Here is an 11,848-nt window from a genome sequence, read left to right as displayed (position 1 = left end):
TTCCGCGTCGGACAGTGTACGCTCATTCCGACAAGGACTGAGCGCAGGGACACGGGATGTCCCACGCGTGCCGTAGGCGTTACCTCGCCATTCGTTTCTTTTTGCCTCCGCGAGGCACTGAGTTGATGGCTAGGTTTTATATTTACGTCCGAGTACACACTCTCGTTAGTTCCGGACTTTGTGAGGGAAAACCCGTTGTCAGTCTAGGCTCGTGCTTCCGACGCTCCGAATGCGCATATATGAAAGGATGGGCGCTTGGTGAGGGGCGCGCGCTTGAATGACAGACGCACTGATAACTGTCCGTTTGTTTTGCAGCTGCTGATCTAAGCTTGCGTTGTCAACGAAGCAACAAATGCGAGAGAGAGAGAAAGAAAGAGAATAAAATGAGCATCATTCACTCGGACCGCTTTGTGTACAATTCTTTCTCGAGGCAGCGTTCTTTCTTTAAACTGTGACCATGAAGAAATTCAGTTTACGAAACGAAGAAATTGAGTACAGCTGAGATCTGGGCCTTTTTGCGCTGTTCACCAGTATGAAGAAATTGAGTTTTTACCCCAACTTTATCTCATGAGATCACAACGTGAAACTTAGTGCAGCGATGTGTCAAGGACCGGCGTATAAATTCAGAGTGGGCTTGAGGAGGAAGCGCGTTCTTTTATGACGGGGCTAGCTGCGCGTAATAACGGGAGGCGATCGCATTCGTCTGCGCAGTTCAACGCGTTGCCGTTAAGAGTCCCATTCAGCGAAAAACCTGGAATCGTCGTCGTCGTCGTCGTCGTCGGTGGCGGTGGCCGCGTGAGCGAAAATTCCCCAGAGAAGCAACCTAGACGGGCCACCTAGGTATGCCAGCTAGGCCACATGGCTTTTTGACGTCATCACAATCTGCCCACTGAATTGTGCGCAAAGAGCCCACAATGGCAACTGGCAGTTAAATTAGTGACTGGTCGCGACAAGTTAATCGTACAGAACAACCTGGGTCTCACAAGCCCCGCTGATGGCAGCTATCATCCATCGCAGGACAGCGGCATATCGCTTAACCGTTGCACCACTGCGCCAGGAGTGGTGCAGCCTGGAGTGGAGGACTCCCAGCGGTCTATGAACGTAAAGTAGAGCATGACTGATTTCGCATATGCGGGCATGCTTTTGCGCGACCACTGCACGATGGAGGTCACCATAGAGCGTTAGAGCACGCCAGAAAACGACTGCTCCAAACGCTTGAGAACTGCACCTATGGGACCCGCAAGGATAGAAAAAAGTAGTGCTGCCCAGACTTTACAAAAACAACTGTTGCATTCAATGGCGACACAACTACGGCTTCGAGAAAAAGCAAGTGCTTGCATTAGCACACTTTTTTTTTGTGATGCATGTGGCCTTTTGAACTGTTGAACATTTAGAAATGAACCTCCAGCTGGCACAAACTTGCACTTTCCCCGGCTTGTTGTCTTCGGTGGCGCCTGTGAGGGCGGGTGTTGAACTTGGCGTCGCCGATGTTGACGTCATGTCGTGGGTACTGCTGCAAATTAGTGAAGCATGCACTAGATGGAAAAACATGATGATAATTTATTTGCGAATACGGTTGAAATAAACTTTTTGCTACGGAATTGCCCTTGGCTTTATTCACTGAAGAATTCTTGCGCATTGTGAGTCCTCGGCTGTACTTGTTTTGCAGTTGAAAAGTCTCCCGCCTTCGGTATAAAATGTGGCATTCATATGCCAGATCTTTACAAGTCCAGCATTTCTAGTAAAAAATTTTGAATATTGCAAAAATTGTAAGGAACTGCCATGGAAATATGGAAAGCAATGGTTCATTCTTACGATGCGAACCGGAATATTTCTTTAAAAGTTTTTTCATCACTTGTTTCGAGGAGTTAAAACAGTCATAGAAAACAAATTGGGAAAGTTTTTGATGATAGCAAAAGCGTTAACAGCAAAAAAATGAAGGCCTTCCGAGAGGCGATTTGTGGATATATTTATTGTTATAGTAAAATATTACAATATATGAAAAAAATTGCTTTCATAAACTCTTTCCCGTGCAAATTGTTGTTGTCCAGAATTTCCGGGTATGACTGTAGATGAGCAGTGGAAAGGTAAAAAAAAAAATAACTGCCGTACTGAACGCATAACAAAAAAATTTGAATTCTAGAAGGAAACCTTTCATTGACGATATTAAATGAGCAATTTCGCTGCTTCGCACTCCTTTCTTGGAATGTGTACTAGCACAAGCGAAGTGGCCAATGAATAAAAACGACTTTAGAGAAATCAATGCCTATCGCGAAAAATCAAGCACCGCAATTTAAAGAGCAAGTAATTATTATCTTATGTGTTATAAGAGCACGCGCAGTTGATTTTTTCTTTTTTTTGTGGCAAGTGGTGCAGAGGTGACGTTGGTATGATGTGAAATAATAGAAAAACAGCAAAGCACTAATTGAATTTTGAGTTTCGAAATCAGGCTGCACAAAGGCGGAGGTACAAATATCGGCAGCAAATTCGTTCGATTTGTGTATGCCGTGATGAGAAACGGTGTTTATTTTTACTCGTATTTTATGTGACAGAGTTTTCCATTTGCGGTGCTGATTTAACTGCCATGGATTCCTTTGCATGATGTCTGTCGCATTAACTCAATCATAAACACTCTTCGTCTTCATTTTTCTTCGAAAATGAGAGGCATTGAAAGTGGGCGCATTGAATCTAAGTATGCTCGTATAGTTCGCTACGGATACTTCCCTCAAACAATGTACAAGGTGTCCCTACGTGCGCTCGGGCCGTACCCGGGTGACCACTTCTGTGTGCCAATGACGCGAGTGTTCGGGCTGTCTGTTCTCCGCTAACTCTGTGATATCATGCTTAGACTAAGATTGCTTAATGTAGCCCTAATGGCAGATACGCCCAATGCCTTCATGCGAAAAGCGCAGTGTTGGCATTATTTCTTCAGTTGCCCTATGCCTGCAATAGAGTGTCTGATGAACACCAGATATATTTTTACCAACTGATTTTGAACGTAACTTTCACTTCAGACCAAATTATTTGAGATTGAAGCGGATGCATAGATTCTGCACCTTTTTTTTTTCTTTAATTGAGGGCGTAATAAGGCAGGGCAGGGAGGGCTGAAGGTCGAGTTAGTGCGTTGCGTTGAAATAGACATTTTAAATTGTCGTTCGTATACAAGATTCATTTCGGTTTACTGTCGGAGTGCTTACATTTAGATTGGAAGTCATGTAGACTGGCGATTATGGAAGGAGCTGGCTGTTGATAATATCAGGTTATTCGATTAGGCATAGTTTGCACGGATCTTTAGGACACTCTTAACCGCAGACCCTGTTATTTTAACGAACCTTTTCCAAGCATGCTATTTGCTCATTCACTATTTTTTGAGTGCGCGCATACAGGTAAACGTTGACGTGAGGAAACACTTGCGTTTCGCACACGCGACCATATACCCTGTGAGTATAAATCTATACACATTCTGCTCGGGGTGAATAATTTGGAATTCAGGTTCATTCTCTGCGTGTAGATCATGCGGGCGTTGTTATCTGGCGCTCGGTACCGCTGATTAGGGTACGGAAGCCTGCATTTTCCAATATCCTTCCTGCCTGGATGTCGTGGCTGGGGCGGGTTATGATCTTGCAGTTTTCAGCCGTTAACCAAAACAACAGAAAAACAAATGAAATGCAGCCTCTTGTATGCCCAATCCTGTAGATTGCTGTCATATTGAGAAACGAAATTAATGTAAGGCCATAGCAATAGAATAAATCAAAGAAATATTGAGATTTAAACAATGCCGTGCATTAGTGCACATTTCTCACATTGTAGTCGTTCGCTTGCGCATGCACTGAGCCTCTTACACTGCCGGACGCCTACCTCAGACCGCCACCTGATGGTATTTCGGCATGCATGGCTGCATCGGCGAGAAACTCGCTGCATCGGCGAGTCGGCCCTCATTGCGCCTAAGCGCATGGAGCAATGGAAGCTACGGTGGTACTGGGAATTTGGTAAACGCATTTTTTGGAGCTATAGGCCTACTCAAAAAATATTGCTTAATTAATGCCGGCGCTCTCGGCAGTGAACACCGGTACATGCTGAGCGGCACCTCTTCAGCGGTGACACTTCAGGATCAATTTCGCCGAGTGTAAATATCGCGGACAAACGGGCCCACGCATAGAACCTTTGCTCGGTGCTGGAGCAAAAGCATTCTAACTACGTGCTTTGTCAGTGATACGTTGTTTACCTGAGCTCAGACAGGTCTCGTAGTATTACTTCGGGCTTCTTTTTTTTTTCGCCACTTGCGAGAACTGAAGGTCGTCAGCGCAAAAAAAAAAAAAAATGTGCTTGACCGAGAAAATGTGTGCGTTCAAACTTTTGAAAAACCAAAGAATATACAAAGAATTTCGCGAAGACTAACAATGTGAAAACGCAAAAAAAGCGCCGTCGAAATGCCCCGCTGAGGACATACAATAAAAAAAATTCAGTTTACAAACTATACACCTGCAAGGAAGAGGCAAAAAGAAAATCCATGATTAACGAGCACAAAAAGGACGAAGACGGCAGAGATTCTATGTCTCGAAGCGAAGGGACCACAATTTACAGCTCCATGAATTACATTTTAAAGGTGACGTACTCCGTTATTCGTTTTTTCTGCGAACAGTTCGCGAATGGAATGCTTTGCCGCCACATATTGTTAATGTTCTACCTAATGATGCCTTTTTTCACGCGTTAAGTGCATGATTTCTTGTTTTTTGAATGTGAAAGTGCCCCCCTGCTGTAATGCTGAAAGGCGATGCAGGTACCAAAAAAAAAAGAAGAAGATGACAACACGACACAAGCGCTCACTCGCAACTGAACGTTTATTCGGAAAAACAAAAATAAAATCTTAATTCGTTAGGAGGCGGTATCCCGAGCTGTGGCTAAATCCGGGTCTTTGTAGAGCAAACAGGCGATGACAGGTTTCCCACGTTAAGAAAAGCACCGTTTGCCTGTATTTTAGACAGTTCAGCGCTTCATACGTTACCTGCGTCGTCATATCAAGGCTACTGAGGAAACCGCAACGTTCTTGTGTACAGAGCGAGATGTCTGCCCGCTTTATCCGACCGTGGTAGGCATCAAGAGGTACCACGGACCAAAGCCTTTATGTGGAAGCCATCTTTAGCGTTTGGTTAGGAAACTAAACACAGCTATCAGATGTGGATGCCACGGGCGCTGGTTCTGCTACAAGGGAAACAAACAGCCTTCATAACTGGTTCCCGTTCAGCATGTGGAAGCCTCTCCAATGTCACTTAAGCATTAGTAAAAAAAGGGCATGCGGAATCCGACTCGCGCTACTGGTACCGGTTTTCAAGAGAGGTGATCAAAGTAGTATAATGAACTATCGTCACATTACTATACTATCTATTTTCAGTAAAGTGATTGAAAAAGTAATTGTCATATATCTAATAAATTATCTTTTCAAATTCAACCTCTTAACACCGAACCAGTTCGGATTTGAACCTACCTATTCCATCAAACTTGCACTAATGGAATTCACGGACCAAATTAAGCTTCTCTTGATCATGGTTTCCTTGTTGGTGCCCTCTTTATTTATTTAACAAAAGCGTTCGACACAATTAACCGTAACACTGTCTTTCAAAAATTAGAATGTCTGGGGGCGTTTGTGGTCCTGCACTTAACCCAATTTGTGGCTATCTTACCGAGAGGTAGCAAGTTGTTGAATTCGGTGGAACATTTTGTATGACCTAAAATTAATAGAAAATGGAGTCCCACAGGAATTCGTTTTAGGCCCTTTCCTGTTTCTTATTTTTATTATTTTTTTGCCAAAATACCTTTCTTAACTAAGGCATAAGCAATTCTTTATGCAGACGAGACCATTTCTGCCTCCGGTACTGATTTATCTTCGCTGATTGCCAGTTTAGGTACCAACCTTCCGAATATTCATGACTGGTGCCAAAACAACAATCTGCAAATTAACCCCAAAAAACCACCTTTATGGGTTTTCGTTCCCACAACAAAGAACTAATTCCTGTCCCTCATTTGTACTTAGACACTAACTTTGTATAACCGTCGTATTCCACAACATTTCTTGGTGTTGTTTTAGATATTATATTAAAATTTCATCATCATACCAAACTTATTAAATCTAAAACAGCTCTTTGTAGTCACGTGATAAAGCCCGGCATTGCTTTGACCTATACCTACCCTTGGAATGTTGCATTTTCCCTTCATACTTAGCCACCTCACGTATTGCATATCTTCTTGGGGCTAGACATACAACACATATCTTTCATGCATTCGTCACCTTCAAAATTAAGCCCTACGTATAATTACCTTCAGCCATTATCGCACACCTGTTCTTAAGTCGTATTGCACTTTTACCATTCTCCCGTTGTCGTTACAGCTTCATGCTTGGTTGGCATCAATTATCTTTAGAGCACGTAATAATCATATTAGCAGATTTCAGTCCTTAAAGCCGTTTAACAATAATAACACTACATTTGCTGAACAACGTAACCTGCTATTACCGAAGGCCGAGACTAACTGCGGAAAAGAAACTGCATACTTCTCAGGCACCTCAGTATGTAATTCATTGCCATCAAAATTCAAATCACGCTATAATTTGCACTCATTCCACCACTCCTTAAAAACTTACTTATTTTATACCATGTGTCGTTCCACCGACTATCGTAATTTTTCTGGCCTTTATTTTTTTTTCGCTTTGACGTTGTTTGTGTATTTAGAATTTTTAGTCTGTTGTCTTTTTTCTCGTTAGCACTGCATTATAAGTTTTCGGTTTTGCACTCCTGATTGCTGTTTAACTGTCTTGTAAGTTAACTAAAAACTTATGCATTTTCTCATTGCAGGTCCCCCGTACAGTGTTTACTTCGGGACCTCCTCCACTAATACCGATATCTATGTATGTATCTGTATCGCACGATGGAAATAAAATATGATGACGATGCTGATGATGAGTTCGCCGTTTATAGGCTTTATGCGCTGGCTCACGTCTGAGATCTTCACTTCATGAACATGAAGTTCCTCGGGTATAGCCAAGGAACTTCGTGCCCATCAAATGAGGGTGCATCAAAAAGATAGCTGTCTCGTGAGGTGAAAGCATAGCCGATTTAAACGCATTGCAGAATCCAATAATAGCTTCTAATGATTGCGGTACCTTCAATGGCCCAAAAGTAGATTACAAGGTCAAATGGTGGCATGTGCCAACCTCAATTTACAAAATGTACACCGCAGGCTTAGGCGAAGCCAAGCTGCCCCGATGTGACCTTGCGTCGACCCCTCCAAAGCCTGGCCCTGGGTCATAATTTTTGTGTGATCATGATTCAACGACCACATCAAAGTAGTTGCGCTCTACTGCCAAGGAAGCCGTACAGTGCACGCGAGAGAGCGTGGGAGACGGTACTTCGTCTTGAAGAGGTTCACCCAACACTTTCGCCTCTTATTCGGCTTCATTCTTCTTGTGCCGCGAATCTGACGGGCAAAGGCGTATATAAAAAATGCGGCATTGCTTTTCCCCTCGCTACCTCGTACACCACGTCTAGCAGATGACCGTAGAGGCATCCGATTCTGGGAAATCGCGAGCAGCATCCGAATCACCCAAATCGAATCACGTTTGTGTAATGGCGAAATCTATCCACATTCTTAGGATGGAGAAACTGAGCCGCTTTTCCCTTGTGGAATGATTTATTTGCCGTGACGACGACGAAGCCCTGTCCGGCGGCCTAAAAGCGTTCGTCGGTATAGCTAGCCCTCGTGAGCTTGCATTCCCCATGATTTTGTTGGGAGCCGAGTGAAAAACATCTTCCGGCGCCCTTCTCTCTCGCTACCTCCTGGTGCTCACTCAGGCTTAGCGGGACTCTCTACTGCAAAAACGAGAGAGAAAGAGCAAGCTCCCTCTTCCCCGTTTCTTATTTGTGGCTCTTCGGCGCCGATTCGTGGGCGTGACCGCCCTGACTTGGACTCAGAGAAGGATGTTTAACCCTAAATAATAACACAGCAGGGGAATATGGCCTCTTATTGCGGTGGTTAGCAAGAAATGTTTCGGAGGTTTTTCTGCTGCTGAGCTCTGCGAAAACTTCGGCGACGTGTTTCGCCCTCAAAACATGTTATAATTGAAAACGAAGCTGAATGAGAACTGGTTGTGTGGTGGAAAGGCAAGAGGATGCTGATTTCTCTAAGCAGGCACATCTGGATTGGATGTGTGCAGTGTGGCTTAACGGTACATTTTTAAGATCATGAACATATTGGGAAAAGGTCCCGAGTGCCCTTTGTGATTCGAAAGAAATTCTTCAGTAAGTAAGCTCTGGAGCGGCTAAACATATCTCGCTAAAAAAAAAAAAAATCATGAGAAATATTAAAAAAAAAGCGATGACCGCAACGAAACTCAAAGAGAGGGTATCATTTTTGCGGTAACCGAAAGGCAGCGACATCATCGAAAATGATTTCGCCAACAAACGACACGCCGTGAAAATGTCCGTAGCGTGTGCCAAACGCTGTCCTGCTGTTAAATATCGATTGTAGGAAAGAAGTTAACTCACTTTCCTACTGACTTACGAAATACTGGTTGAAGACTTCATTGATGACGCACACACACGTTCCCACACGCATGCACGCACATGCTCTCGCACGTCTACTCTCCTAATCTTTTCCTGAAGCTAGCACGGAGGTGCTAATTACAAAATTGAGCAGTATGAACGAATGAGCAGCGTGGACAAACATGAAGCCATTATTGTCAATATGTGCCAATGTTGGGCGCACTTTCAACTGGCGCACACGACACTATACGTGAGCAAGGACCTTTTAACTTATTGAAGAAGTAAGCGGTCTGGTTAGGGTAAATTCGGAAATAAATAGTTTTCTGAATTGTTCGCCTGGATATGCTTAACTTTGCATCCCTGATAATTGCGGCTCTTGAACGGAACTGCACTCTGTGGGGATTTGCTGGAATCCATAGATATGACTGACGTCGATTTCACCCCTAACTTTTTCACTGCTTGAACCTATGAAGCTGTATTATGCCATGTGTCGGTTAAGCGTGTATACGTTCTAGCCAAAAGGACCTTGAAAAGTACACGGGAGAAATGACGCACCAGCGGCACGCGCTCTAGATACAGCGCTTCAACAATGTTGGTAGCGTTCCACTGACGCAGAAAAAAAACAAGGATAATACCATTTAATGATTCCTAACTTCAAAAACATTAGGCGACTCCGAGGAGGCGGGGTTTCTAATTGTTTTTAGCAGTGAATGCCTTGTTTTGAGTCCCGTCTTTCATGGCTTCAGTCAGGCTTGGTGTATAATTGAGACCTGAGGCGATCCTATTGGTTAGGGGGACAGTGGAGCGCCAGTGCGCATGCGCAGAACAATAACGCGCCTTGGTTTATTGCCCTGCTCATGCGCAATGGTGCCACGCTATTCCCTTGTCCCTCTTATAGATAGGGTCCCTTTATTCTAAAACTCCACAATGATAATAGGGTAAAGCGCTTTGTCATGGGTGCCACGCTCTCCGCTTAGCGCGGCATTAAGTACTCCCATCAATATTTTATTTATTTATTTATTTATTTATTTATTTATTTATTTCAACATACTGCTAGCCTCACGCAGGGCGCTGTTGCAGGAAATGGACTAAAAAAATGCGCACATTCTGGTTAGCATAGAGGGTATGAAACAGAACAACAACAAAACCTTTACAATCGCTCAAACATTAAAAGTAACGAAAAGCAAACAATGTGACAGAAGCCAACAGCCACAGAAACCAAGGGGCACAGGGGATTTTTTAAAATTAATTTATTTATTTTGTGGTGTTGATCAATTTCGAATATTACTGAATATGTTATCGCTTAAAGCTAATTGATTAGAAAAGCAGAAGAAAAAACAACCACATGCCGCCGGTGGGATCCGAACCCACGACCTCCGAATTACGCGTCCGGTGCTCTACCTCTGAAACCTTCTGCTTTCGGGGGTATTTATGTTTACAAGTAACCTAACCTTGAGAGTGTTCATCAGCGCCACCCACGTTCATAAGCGGCGGACGTAGAACGTCCTGAGTTACCGCAGGTGTGACGTAGAACGTCATCGAACGGAGAGGGTGAAAGCTGCGTGAGGACCCTCTTATGCTTCCTATGGCGTCAAGGCTGCCAGAACCGAGGCCCTCGCTAAGCAATTAAGCAAACAAGGGAAGAGGAATGAGGGGCTCGTTACAAATATGACAGAAGCCAACAGCCACAGAAACCAAGGGGCACAGGGGATTTTTTTAAATTAATTTATTTATTTTGTGGTGTTGATCAATTTCGAATATTACTGAATATGTTATCGCTTAAAGCTAGTTGATTAGAAAAGGACAAGAAAAAACAACCACATGCCGCCGGTGGGATCCGAACCCACGACCTCCGAATTACGCGTCCGGTGCTCTACCTCTGAGCTACGGCGACGGCTGTCGAACCTTCTGCTTTCGGGGGTATTTATGTTTACAAGTAACCTAACCTTGAGAGTGTTCATCAGCGCCACCCACGTTAATAAGCGGCGGACGTAGAACGTCCTGAGTTACCGCAGGTGTGACGTAGAACGTCATAGAACGGAGAGGGTGAAAGCTGCGTGAGGACCCTCTTATGCTTCCTATGGCGTCAAGGCTGCCAGAACCGAGGCCCTCGCTAAGCAATTAAGCAAACAAGGGAAGAGGAATGAGGGGCTCGTTCTACGTTCGATGACGTTCTACGTCACACCTGCGGTAACTCAGGACGTTCTACGTCTGCCGCTTATGAACGTGGGTGGCGCTGATGAACACTCTCAAGGTTAGGATACTTGTAAACATAAATACCCCCGAAAGCAGAAGGTTCGACAGCCGTCGCCGTAGCTCAGAGGTAGAGCATCGGACGCGTAATTCGGAGGTCGTGGGTTCGGATCCCACCGGCGGCATGTGGTTGTTTTTTCTTTTGCTTTTCTAATCAATTAGCTTTAAGCGATAACATATTCAGTAATATTCGAAATTGATCAACACCACAAAATAAATAAATTAATTAAAAAAGATCCCCTGTGCCCCTTGGTTTCTGCGGCTGTTGGCTTCTGTAATATTTATAACGAGCCCCTCATTCCTCTTCCCTTGTTTGCTTAATTGCTTAGCGAGGGCCTCGGTTCTGGCAGCCTTGACGCCATAGGAAGCATAAGAGGGTCCTCACGCAGCTTTCACCCTCTCCGTTCGATGACGTCCTACGTCACACCTGCGGTAACTCAGGACGTTCTACGTCCGCCGCTTATGAACGTGGGTGGCGCTGATGAACACTCTCAAGGTTAGGTTACTTGTAAACATAAATACCCCCGAAAGCAGAAGGTTCGACAGCCGTCGCCGTAGCTCAGAGGTAGAGCATCGGACGCGTAATTCGGAGGTCGTGGGTTCGGATCCCACCGGCGGCATGTGGTTGTTTTTTCTTCTGCTTTTCTAATCAATTAGCTTTAAGCGATAACATATTCAGTAATATTCGAAATTGATCGACACCACAAAATAAATAAATAAATTTAAAAAAATCCCCTGTGCCCCTTGGTTTCTGTGGCTGTTGGCTTCTGTCATATTTATAACGAGCCCCTCATTCCTCTTCCCTTGTTTGCTTAAAAGCAAACAAGTACATCATGGCACACCCAATGTAGGTTAGGCAAGCCGTATAGAAAGGCATCTAAAGATGTGCAGGTGACAACATCATTCGGCAACAGGTTCCAATCTCGGATGGCTTGAGGAAAGAAGGAAAGTTGTAGCGTGTTACTGTGAAATCTGCATTCATTCAAGGGCTTACTATATTTAGTTCTTGAATTTTTAGCTTTCGAAAAGGTCACGTATATATATTTATCAATACTGAATGC

This window comes from Amblyomma mixtum, chromosome 3 (assembly GCF_055824585.1).
Source record: "Amblyomma mixtum isolate Tamu chromosome 3, ASM5582458v1, whole genome shotgun sequence".
Classification (NCBI taxonomy): Eukaryota; Metazoa; Arthropoda; class Arachnida; order Ixodida; family Ixodidae; genus Amblyomma; species Amblyomma mixtum.
The sequence above is the reverse complement of the archived record's forward strand: the minus strand, read 5'-3'. Positions refer to the sequence as shown.